General features: G+C 30.1%; 1 long non-coding RNA gene across 2 annotated transcripts; it reads right to left on the reverse strand.

Moving 5' to 3' along the window:
- Window positions 1–2,800: 2,800 nt before the first annotated feature.
- On the reverse strand, window positions 2,801–7,256 carry LOC112906488. Of its 2 annotated transcripts, none has more exons than XR_003232379.1 (4): window positions 7,078–7,256; window positions 6,628–6,808; window positions 3,432–3,570; window positions 2,801–3,103 (listed from the first exon to the last, which is right to left on the reverse strand). It is a non-coding gene; the product is annotated as an uncharacterized LOC112906488 (long non-coding RNA). The 2 variants fall into 2 exon arrangements; XR_003232380.1 differs by lacking the exons at window positions 6,628–6,808; window positions 7,078–7,256 and adding exons at window positions 4,021–4,201; window positions 4,471–4,563.
- Between the last annotated feature and the right edge of the window lie 5,414 nt (window positions 7,257–12,670).

The raw sequence follows: 12,670 nt of genomic DNA on the forward strand, positions 1-12,670 counted from the left end.
AGTATAAACGCTCAACTTCTAAATTTAAATTTAATAATAAAGTTGGTTTTGAAGATAACCAATTTTCTTCAAAAAAGTCTTATCAAGAACCTAGCAGTGATAAATAATCTATTCCGATTCGGAACCTGATTTACAGAACGAACATTTTTTAAACTGATTTCGGGATTCGAACGACGAGAGCACCGAATCCAATTAAAATCAAGTCCTTCCAATATTTTTGAAATTAATCAGGCAAGTTACAATAATTTACCCATAGTTAAATGTAAGTTGTTCAAAAGAAAATTAAAATTACTCATATATACAGGGGCTAGCATAAATATTTTAAAATTTTGGGACTCATTACCAGAAATTAATAAAGATGATAGTTTAAATATTAATGGTTTAAATGAATGGACAACCTTTTTCGACATTAGGAAGCATAAAAACAAGTATTGATTCATTTCCGATAACTTTTCATGTATTAGAATCAACAAACCTGAATGTTGACGGTATAAGTGGAACGGAATTTTTTCAAAATAATAATGTTTTAATAGATTATGCAAACAGGATATTAAAATTTCCTAATGATATGAAAGTTAAATTTAAAGCTCCTGATAATACTAAAATTTTGCATTATGTTTATTTAGAACCAAGATGTGAACAAATTGTTAAATTTAAAGTAAATTTAAATCCAGATAAAGAATACATTTTCTCAAAATTAAATATCGATAACATAATCTTAACTCCTGAATGTATTATTAAAACTAATAATAATAGGGAAATTTTCGTAACTATGTTGAATTTCTCTGATAGCAAACAGATACTCGAAGTAGAAACACTCGATCTGGAGCCCTTTGTTTCGTATAAAGTAAATAGTATTAGTCATGTCAACACAATTAACAAACAAGATAATTCCGACCGAATCTACAAACTATTAACACAAATACGTTGTGATCACATGTCTACAGAGGAAAAGGTATTAATAATAAGTCTAATTAAGAAATACAATGATATTTTTTATCTCGAGGGTGACATTTTCTCTTGTACAAATATTTTAAAACATAAAATTATAACTACCGATGAAATTCCCATTACAGCAAAAAATTACCGATACCCTCAAATACATAAACAGGAAGTAGATAAACAAATTAAAGACTTATTAANTAGCGAAAATAATCCGTTAGATCCTAGAACTGAACAATTAGTTAATGAATTAAATAACTTCGAAAATTTACCTAACACAAATAGTATTACTGTTCGTAAGTTAACTGAAAATACCGAAAAGCATTACGAAATTGTTAACAAAGTACCTGAAAATGTGGATATTATAGTTTTTCCAGTAGAAAATAACCTAACTAAAATTAATACAATTCTTTTGGACACTAACAAAGAAACCATTGATAATGAATTCGAAATAGTATGTTCTTTAAATACTAACTACACGTATGCTTTTTTTAAAAATAGGACTGTGGACGAATTTCGAGAAAATTTATCTAGTTTTTCTTGTCTTTTTACTCAAGAAACTATTTTATTTGTAGAAAGTATTCTAGAAAGTTATAATATTAATAGAGTAAAGTAAGGGAATGTCGAATAGGGAGGTAATGTCGAATACCAACTTTTCCAGGAGCACAGTATAGACATCTTGTTGAAAATAGTATGAACATATACTTCTAGTTCCGGTTTGTAACTTGTGTACTTGTGAGAGCGCTGCGTTATTACTTGGAGTTTGTACGTGACGAAAAGTGCTTCTAAGGTCTTTCGACATATTTGAGGTGACTTGTTAATGTTTTTACTATACAGAAGATCTAGTTATTGTGGCTGCCATCACTCATTAATACATGTATGAAGTAAATAACTACACTTAGTATATTTCAAATAAAATCAAAACATAATCCGAATTTTGTTTCCTTTTTGTAAATGGCGCGAGTTCGATAATGTCGAACAGTTGGCTATTCGACAATACCGAACATTTAAAATAAATAAAGCAATTTATTTTTTATTATTGCAGAAAATGCCACGAAATATTAAATTACAAGAATGGAGTGAATCTAATACGTCCAAAGCTGTAAAGGCTGTGCAAAACAAAAAAAATGGGATATTTGAAAGCTTCGAAACAGTTTTCTGTTCCAAGATCGACTTTATTTGCTCTCTTCGGCAGAGCATATTTAAAAGTTCAAACTGGAGAAAGAGCGTTAAATGGATTCAAAGTCACTGGAATTTATCACATCAGTAGGAATATCGTTACAGATGAGGACTTTATAGCAGCAGAACATGCTAATGATGAAGCTACAGATCAAGAAACTTGATAAAGTAATTGTGAATTGTGAAATTGGGAAAGAAATTTGTGAAAATTGTGCCAATAGGCACTAGAGGAAGAAAATCTAGTAAAGCGAAAGTGTTAACATCTACACCGAATAAAGATGAATTAGAGGAATCTACGAAGGTGGAAGAAGATAAAAAGAAAAATTTCTCAAGTTCGGGAAGAATGTTTTCCATCGACTAGCAAAAATGTTCAAAAGCAAAAGAAAAGTAAAAAAATAGCGAGTAAAAAGAAAAGGCAGAAAAAAAGTTGACCAGGATGTACGATAGAATGCATATTTTGCGGGGAAAGGTTTTCTTCTAATATTAATGGCGAAGTTTGGATTAGATGCTCTCTTTGTAATTTATGGGCACATGATGAATGTAGCGGGGCAGAAAAAAGGTATAGATGCCTATGTGTGTGATTTTTGTGTATAAACCTTTGTGTGGTATTAACAGTGTAAGATTTAGTATTAACAATATAAGATTTATGTATTAAAGGATTTTGTTTAGTTTNTAAAATTAATTATATCAAGTATTCTCACCTTAATTAACTGTAGATTGTAACATTCCAAAGTTTGCAGGTGTGAATAGCAAAGCAAACCAAATGCAGTGAAAATGCCAAAGAAGGAAACTTGCTCTTTTAGTGGAATTGAAGAAAATCTCCTCTTGTTCTCACTTATCTGTTGAAAATTAACTGCATAATGTTGCAAGGTGAAGATGAAAACAGCAAATCCAGAATACAGTCCAAGAAAGACAACACCAGTTATTGGTTGCTTCAATATGATCAACCTGAACTTCAATTTTCTCTCATCTGTTGGACGATCTGCAGAAATAGGCAAAAAAATATTAAATAAAGAAGGGATTAAGTTAAGTAAAACATGAAATACAATAAAAAAATGCACCAAAAGGCAAGTAAATAACTACATTATAAAATGGTTACGTGGACTTCAAGTATATTCTATGGTGCTCGAGTTTTATTCTTAAGCGTTGTAAACAATTTGATAACAGAATGTAAAATAATAATGTTGAGCACTAGAGAAGTTTTTATTACAATGGTGCAAACGGAAAAACTTATACATTAATAAGCATCGGTAACCAGTATCCATCATCTTATTTTAATGTAAAATTGTAATTTGGACACACATGCTTACCTTAAATATGTAGAAAATTTTTCCATGTGAAGACGAGGGTAAACGAAGTGCAGTAAGAACACATCACCGTACACGATCCATTTGGGGACACTCAGTAATATCCAAGGAAACTTCAATATTCTTTCAATAACAGGCTAATCTGTAAAACAGAACAAGAGAAAACGAATTAGCTGCAATATTAATGAACAATACATGAAAATTAAAACGCAATTTTAGAATACAATAACGAAACATTGAATCATGTAGAAGACGTAGGGTAAATGCGAAGCAAAATAGTAAGAATGAGCACTAAGCAAAGCGAAGAAATAAGCAAGAAATGTATTGCTTCTACTGTTTACTAATAAAAAAAATTTAAAATGAAATATGAATTCCAATACAATCAAATAAAAGAAAATTACAAAACACTTGATAAAAAAATTAACTAAAGTAAACAATCAAAAAAATAACATGCCAAATAAAAACTTCATAGAAAAAAAAGAAAAATTCTAACTGGGGTCTTCTTTCTTTTATCCACTGTCGATTTGAAACAGATAGGTTGGTAACAGATTAGCAATCGGAAATTAATATTTATCATGTAATGTAATCTCACCTTAATTAATTGCAGAATGTCACGTTCCAAAGTTGAAATATGTGAATAAATAAATAAATTTCCAAATGCAAGGTGAAAATGTCAACAGTATATCAAGTCCAGGAAAACGAATACCATTGCAGACAATTGGTTGATACAGCAAGGCCCAAATAAACCAATATTCTCTCATTCATCAGTCAATCTGCAGAAATAAACGTGAAAAATGAATTAATATGAAATATAAAGTAAAAGTTCATGTGAAAGCAAAAAATATTTGCTATGAATTTACATGCAGGCAAAACCAAATACAACAGACATAAAATCTACCAGTAATAAGCAAAATAAGCATCACTTATGTTCAAAAATTGAATATTATATACATAAGAAATTACGAGTGCTGCCAGCAAAGGGCAAAGTAGTATTACATAGTATACGAATTTCTTATGCTGATGTGTACGATGTGTTGCATACCTATTTACTTATTATTATTTATGTAGAAAATTTTTCCATGTGAAGACGACAAGGGTAAACGAAGTGTAGTAAGAACACATCACCGTACACGATCCATTTGNTCAGAATGTGGCAAATAAATTTTGAAAAATATGCATATTACAGCAATTCTGATATTCAAATATGGGCAGTGTATCGCCATCTGGTGCTATTTGAAGCCACTAAAGCATTTAATTTTCATTATCTTCTTGTAAATGTTTAGGCTAAAAAGGGAGGGTAGACAGCCCACTTCCAAATATTCTGATTTATACATTCTAAAATTAATATCTATAGCTGTCGCCATTTTGAATAATATTTTCTGATAAATGAAGCCTTCATTATAATAAAGATAAGGTGCTCAGAGCAAATTTTTCTTTTCAAACAGTTCTTTTTAACTAAAGAAAGGCTTCTCGTTTTATCAAATGCAGACCGTTTATAAGTTTATACCTTAGAGATAGGTACATAATTAAATATAAAAATAAAAAATTCAACTTATCTTTTATATGTTGCGGTTATCCAAAATTTTCCAATTTGTAAGAAAATCGTCCTCTAGGTAACGCATTTGGTACACGCTGAGGCTCTGTTTGCCTTGGATCACTATATCTTTCCTAAAAGATACATAGAAAAAATTGTCAATGTGTTTTAATTTAATTATAAACCCATAAATAACAATGTAACTGCATTTTCTTGTGTCATTAAAAAGAGTATATACTTTTACATACAAATGGAATTGTTAATAAAAACGAAATGACGAAAATTATTTTGAATTTCATTGATTTTGCATGAGTCATTAATAAGATTACCCAAGTTATTCTTATTCTGAGGCATTGGGCCTTTTATCCAAAGTTTTATCAGTTTTTCCCAATTATCATACATTTTTTCATGTCTGTTGATATAAACAAATTACAATATTTCACCAACAAATTGACCAATTTTCATCCACAAAAAGTACCTCAATTTTTAAACTTTTAGAAACCTTCATTTCGATGTGAAAAAAAAATTAAAAAGGCATTTTTGCAATAACTGATTGAAAAAATTAATCGTACTGCGACTCAAATTAAAGGCTTTGAATTCCTCTACAATTTTTATTTGAAACATTTCTTTCTAAAAAGCATACCTTCTCTTCTATATCTAAAAACCTGGTTTTTGCCAACTTTGGATCTTCCGCATTTGTTAACGCACACTTTTTCGATGTTTAAAAATATGCAGGAATGCTCAACTTTTGCCAGCATATAACAAGGAACAACTCCCATCCGGTAACAAATTTATGTCGGGAAAATTATCTACCGGCTGGACTATAATATTAATTGATTAACATATGAATAGTGTATTTTAATCAGTTTCAACTAGCAAAATTTAGTTGAGTTTAATGTTCAAAATCCTATCAATTATCTCTAGTGCAATTTTGACCATTGGAATATCACAATATTCATGTACAATAATAAGGCGTAAGAACCGCTCTAGGAAGAATGTAAATATATAAAAATAAATACATACATAAAAAAGGACAAAAAGTTCACAAGAAAAGAAATTGTTAAATATTTTCAATAGATATAGTGGCTTTGTTATATTTTCATATTTTCAATGTTTGCTGTAAATTGTTTTTACACATTTCAGATAACTCTTGTGTAGATATAGTTAATAGTATTAGAAAACGAAATTATTATGACACCTATCAGTTATTAGTTACAAGATAATAAAATAAACGTTGGTAATATTGTAATACAAACAAACAATTTAACGTTTCATCAGTACAGAAATTTTTCTTACCGGAAATATTCTATTAAAAAAGAATTTTGCAGTTTTGAATACTAATTATTTGTTTACGCAAAACAAATAAAGAAATGAAAAAGAAATAAGCAAGAAATGTATTGCTTCTACTGTTTACTAATAAAAAAAATTTAAAATGAAATATGAATTCCAATACAATCAAATAAAAGAAAATTACAAAACACTTGATAAAAAAATTAACTAAAGTAAACAATCAAAAAAATAACATGCCAAATAAAAACTTCATAGAAAAAAAAGAAAAATTCTAACTGGGGTCTTCTTTCTTTTATCCACTGTCGATTTGAAACAGATAGGTTGGTAACAGATTAGCAATCGGAAATTAATATTTATCATGTAATGTAATCTCACCTTAATTAATTGCAGAATGTCACGTTCCAAAGTTGAAATATGTGAATAAATAAATAAATTTCCAAATGCAAGGTGAAAATGTCAACAGTATATCAAGTCCAGGAAAACGAATACCATTGCAGACAATTGGTTGATACAGCAAGGCCCAAATAAACCAATATTCTCTCATTCATCAGTCAATCTGCAGAAATAAACGTGAAAAATGAATTAATATGAAATATAAAGTAAAAGTTCATGTGAAAGCAAAAAATATTTGCTATGAATTTACATGCAGGCAAAACCAAATACAACAGACATAAAATCTACCAGTAATAAGCAAAATAAGCATCACTTATGTTCAAAAATTGAATATTATATACATAAGAAATTACGAGTGCTGCCAGCAAAGGGCAAAGTAGTATTACATAGTATACGAATTTCTTATGCTGATGTGTACGATGTGTTGCATACCTATTTACTTATTATTATTTATGTAGAAAATTTTTCCATGTGAAGACGACAAGGGTAAACGAAGTGTAGTAAGAACACATCACCGTACACGATCCATTTGGGGACACTCAGTAATATCCAAGGAAACTTCAATATGCTTTCAATAACAGGCTAATCTGTAAAACAGAACATGAGAAAACGAATTAGCTGGAATATTAATGAACAATACATGAAAATTAAAACGCAATTTTCAGCTAACAAAACCAAGTAATGCTGGAAATTATGAAATGGCGACGTAGCGTCAGTCAGCCTCATTCGTACATGATAATACCCTCGTTCTATCAGGGTACGCTACGAGTGGCGATATGAATGGAATTGTGAGATTTACAATCTCACACCCCCAGTCGTACCTTTATTCACTCGTTCAACCCCATTCTCGCTTCTTACTCACACCCCCATTCATTCCTCTACTCGCAGTGTACCCTCATGTACGAATGAGGGTATTTTGCGAGTGCAGGTATGAAAGTGACTTATGAAAATACTTTCTCACATCCTCATTTGTACCTCCATTCTCTCCCTCTCTCTCACACACACATCACTATTTGTACCTCTCTCATAACCCCATCTACAAATAGGGGTATTCTGTAAGTGGATGAATGAGTGGAGTTGTAGGATTTACTTTCTCACACCCTCTTTCGTATTTGCAATCTTTTGTCGATTTATTCACTCACACCACCCTTCGTTCCTTCATTTGTAAGGCATCCCTATTCATTACTCAATTCTCACATCTTCGTTCACCTTGACTCTCTCATACACGAAACATCTCATTCAGACTTTCATACAATCCTGTTCAATCCTTCTTTTTCACTCATATACATACACTTCTTATATGCATATACACATCCTATTCTANATAAAAAATTCAACTTATCTTTTATATGTTGCGGTTATCCAAAATTTTCCAATTTGTAAGAAAATCGTCCTCTAGGTAACGCATTTGGTACACGCTGAGGCTCTGTTTGCCTTGGATCACTATATCTTTCCTAAAAGATACATAGAAAAAATTGTCAATGTGTTTTAATTTAATTATAAACCCATAAATAACAATGTAACTGCATTTTCTTGTGTCATTAAAAAGAGTATATACTTTTACATACAAATGGAATTGTTAATAAAAACGAAATGACGAAAATTATTTTGAATTTCATTGATTTTGCATGAGTCATTAATAAGATTACCCAAGTTATTCTTATTCTGAGGCATTGGGCCTTTTATCCAAAGTTTTATCAGTTTTTCCCAATTATCATACATTTTCCTAATCTCATTATAATAATAATATAATATAATTAATTTTTCTAATTCAAGAAAATGATAACATAAGCAAGTTAACAATTCTATTAACAACAAAACAAAATAAATTTACCTTAAACGAAAGCACAATCTTTATCTATTAATATTTCTACTGAATAAATAAAACGCTCAAATCAAGCAAAACTGTTAAGACATGTAACTGTTGTTAATGTTTAGTATATAAAGCACGATACCGTATCAACATTTTTGTATTGTTCAATAACTTTAATAAAAATGTAGACAAAAAGCAGAGATGCTTGTGTCATAGGCAACTGGAAATAGTTTTGAAATGCCTTTGAAACATTATAATTTCTTCAACCTTGAAAGAAAAATGTGACTACAACTACGTTAGTCTAGTAAAATTTGAATGCAAACATTTTTAAACTGAAAGAATAAACAAATGTTTATCAAATTTCTCCACAAATGACCTAATATTCCAAAGAAGTAGACCATACCTACATTTCAAAAATGAAATTATTAGTTTAGTTGATATATTTTAATGTAATTATGAATCATAGGGGCAATTGAAATAAAGGATTTAATTACAAAACTAATTCCACTTCATCAATTAATAATATGAAGTTAAAAAAAACGACTTTTTAGTTTGTTCCCAGTATTGTTTATATCGCAGTTTTATTCACTTCGACAATAAACCATTTTCAGAAAATTCTGGTCGTGAAGTCACGGAAATCTTTTATGACATTAATTGTTTGTGTTGTGTTGGATTTAAGTAGTTATAAGTATCAATAATTCGAATAAATATGACAGAATGTGTTTTTGGGTATAGACTCACGCCGCCTAGGAACCACCCGTTTTCGCTGCACATTATTGCATAATTAACAAATCGCAATTATTTAATAATATGTCTTAATAAAATCAAAAGATAATTTAATTTTGCATCCGACATGTCAAAGTGAAATGACTTCTTATTTAAAAAAAATGAGTTATTTATCATTGAAACATTTAAAGTTTGAACATTACTAGTGTAATGGTTTAATGTGCTTTGAAAGAAATTTTGGGATGGAAAGCTAACTGCGTTTCATATTGTTGAGATATTAAATTTTTTTAAGGTATTACAAACGTCCAATTTTCTAAAAATTACTAAATAACTCCAAAAAGATACCATGCAGGCAAAAAGTATGCTTAACAAACTGTATATTAAAATCGATGCTGAATTCAAAACTGCAATAATATACAGCCTGTCCATTTAAAATAAGGCAGCTGATGTATACTTCCGGTACATTCGGAAGTCCGCCATCTCTGAAATTAATTTCTGCAGATGGATGATTTTACCAGGGATATTTTTTATTGGAAATATTTTCTTCTAATTTCAACGGCAAGACCGCCAGAGAGCAAGCCGGGCTTAACGGACTACCCTGTATATATATATATATATATAGAAATTGCGTTTCACTTAAAATATAATTTTCTACAGTAATCTCCTCCAAGCTGCCCTTAATTATTTCAGTACAAACATTATAAGCCCTATCCATTACTGTTATACCCCTGTAATTTTTAACTTTTTCCCTTTTATAAACCGGCACAATCACCCCGTGTTTCAATTCTGCTGATATTGCACTATCATCCCATATTTCCCTAAAAATTTCCAGCAACTTTTCCCTTAATATATCGCTTACATGCAGCCATGCTTTATGCTTATCCTGGTATCTCATTGTGTACTTTTTTTTTGACAAAACACTTCCTAACTTCATCTAATTCCAAGTTTGGTTTCCTATCCTTTACCACCCTTTCCTCACATATACCAAACTCCCTTTCCAATCGCTCTTCCTTACATCCTAACATTCCTTAAAATGACTAAAATGTTTCAGACCGCATGATTATTTCCTCCCCTAGTTCGCATTCACTACCTCTAAGCCACAAAATTTTCTTATTAATCACGTTTATCCTGAGAAAAACCGCAAAAGCTCCCGATTTGGACAAAGTAACGTATATTATCATTAAATAAAAACACCCCATGATTTGCGTTATGTAAAGTTGAACAATTGAGATTTTAAAAATATTGTATGGGATTAAATTAATATTCAGGGTGGCTATCACGAGCTAGAATTTTTAATGTATGAGCTTTGGCCCACAGTGTTCCACCCGTAGATTCATCCCTGCGTCAAGGTATTATTAACTATTCTGGCCGTAACCACAAAAATACTTTTTTTTCCTTCAACTTTAGAGGCTGAATTTCGTAACAGACTTCCTTATTCTTTGTATATAATGTAAAGCAAACCTCTGTGCAAAATTTCTATTGTGTAGATTCAAGGGTTCAGGCTGGGCGTTGATGACTCAGTGACCAAGTGAGTCAGGAGTTTCTTTTATATGTGTATATAGATTTAAATGTAATAAAATGAATTTATTTGGTTTCTCAAAAATTTTAAACATTGCAACCAGTTATTCACTTACTTGAACCATTTCTCTTTAATTTCTATAGAAAAGAAGGTGATTGCTTCTTAGTTAAATCGATTAAAAACCAGCAAATTTGCCTAAATTACTTTTTCATCTTTTAGTACATCATAGAATGCACAAATTAAAACCTTATATCTTTAAAAGTATTTTCTAGTATTGATGATATAATGCTGCAAAGAACCATTGTCTCATAATAAACTTTTGAAAAAAATGAGGAAAATTTAAATTGCTAGTACACGTAGAGGCTTAAAATCAACTTTCTTTCAGACAATTTCATTATATAACGAATGTAACGTCAATTTTTAATTTTTGTATTTTACTTATACTTATATAATATAATTAGTTGCAGTAATTTTAAGTCAAAATGGTAAAATTTATAATACTTATTAATCAGACTAACAAAATAAATTGTATTTACAATTGGTTAAAAACTTTCAGCCCAAGATATTCTAATATGTCGTGTGTTTAGGGTTTTAAATTTTTTTTAAATTAAAGTAATTAATTCTACAAGATTGATTAAAAATAATATTATTTTTACAATTTCCATTAAAAATTGCAACTAATCCTATTATGTATAAGTAAGTCATTAATTGTCTGATAAGAAATTTGATTGTAAATCTCCACATATATTAACAATTTAATTACCTTGAAGAAACCTTACCCGATGGCGTAAACATTAATGAATCTATACAAATAAAAATCAATTGCCGCATATATGACAGAACATCGCTTGTGAACGGCTCCACTGTGTTCGTAATTGTCATGTGAAAGTTTACATAAAAAACATTTTTTGGAAAATCGACGAAAATAGTTGGAAATTTGAATGGTATTTTTATATGAATCTGCATACTAAACGCCTGGGGTAAACCTTTTGGAAACGATAGCTGAAATTTTCCGCAGAGGTTTTCTATATGATGTATACAAGGAAGGATATTTTGAAATTTAACCCTAAGGGGATTAAAAAGGGATTGCAAAGTATATATGGAACATTTTTATTTGTAGTGATATTTAGAAGCCGTGGGAAAAAGTTAAAGAAATTTAATGAAAAAAAGACTCCAAGAATCTCAAATCTCTCAAAAATTATTTAATAAAAATTAAAACACTTACCCATAAACTTTAAAAATAAAAAGCAATTTAAATGTTTTCTACAAAAACTAAGTACCAAGAAGTTATTTAAAATGCAATGCATAAGTAGATAATCTATTAGACATATATTTGTTTCAAGAAGCAATTGGAAAATGCATTGTTTCCCGCATTAGTTTTCTGCTTTTCAATTCTGTGAATATTTAAATAATTTTTGAAGATAACAACAAATATTCTGAGGATGGAGAATATAAATGTTATTTATAGAATAAAATAGCAAAAATTAAACAATATGAGATAGTTGTAATACATTATTTTCCACCCAAAGAAATTTGCACCCGAACCTTTCAAGAAGATACCATACATACATTTTATTAACAATAAAAAAAACTCACCTTGTCCAAGTGACGACCTTATGATGATGATGTACTAAATTATGGAGAATACAAAACATATTACAATATACACTTTTCACATTAAATATCCACGAAGGATACTCCGTAAACCACACAACCCACTAAGGACTTGATCTATTACTGTATATCATGTGCGTCGATTTCACGGTCGATCCTAAAATACTACTGGCGACACCGACGAGTATACGAGGGTGGATTGATAAGTTTCCGGCCTAACCAAGAGATGACGCCACTAGGCCTACTTTGAGGTGACATTCTATAGTACCATCCTTGGATAGCTTGTAGCTATAGTTTCAGCCCGATCTCCTTGCTAGTGTAGGTTTGACAGCACGCTGAACAAGACGCCTCTG

This window comes from Agrilus planipennis, unplaced genomic scaffold (genome assembly GCF_000699045.2).
Source record: "Agrilus planipennis isolate EAB-ADULT unplaced genomic scaffold, Apla_2.0 scaffold62, whole genome shotgun sequence".
Taxonomy (NCBI): Eukaryota; Metazoa; Arthropoda; class Insecta; order Coleoptera; family Buprestidae; genus Agrilus; species Agrilus planipennis.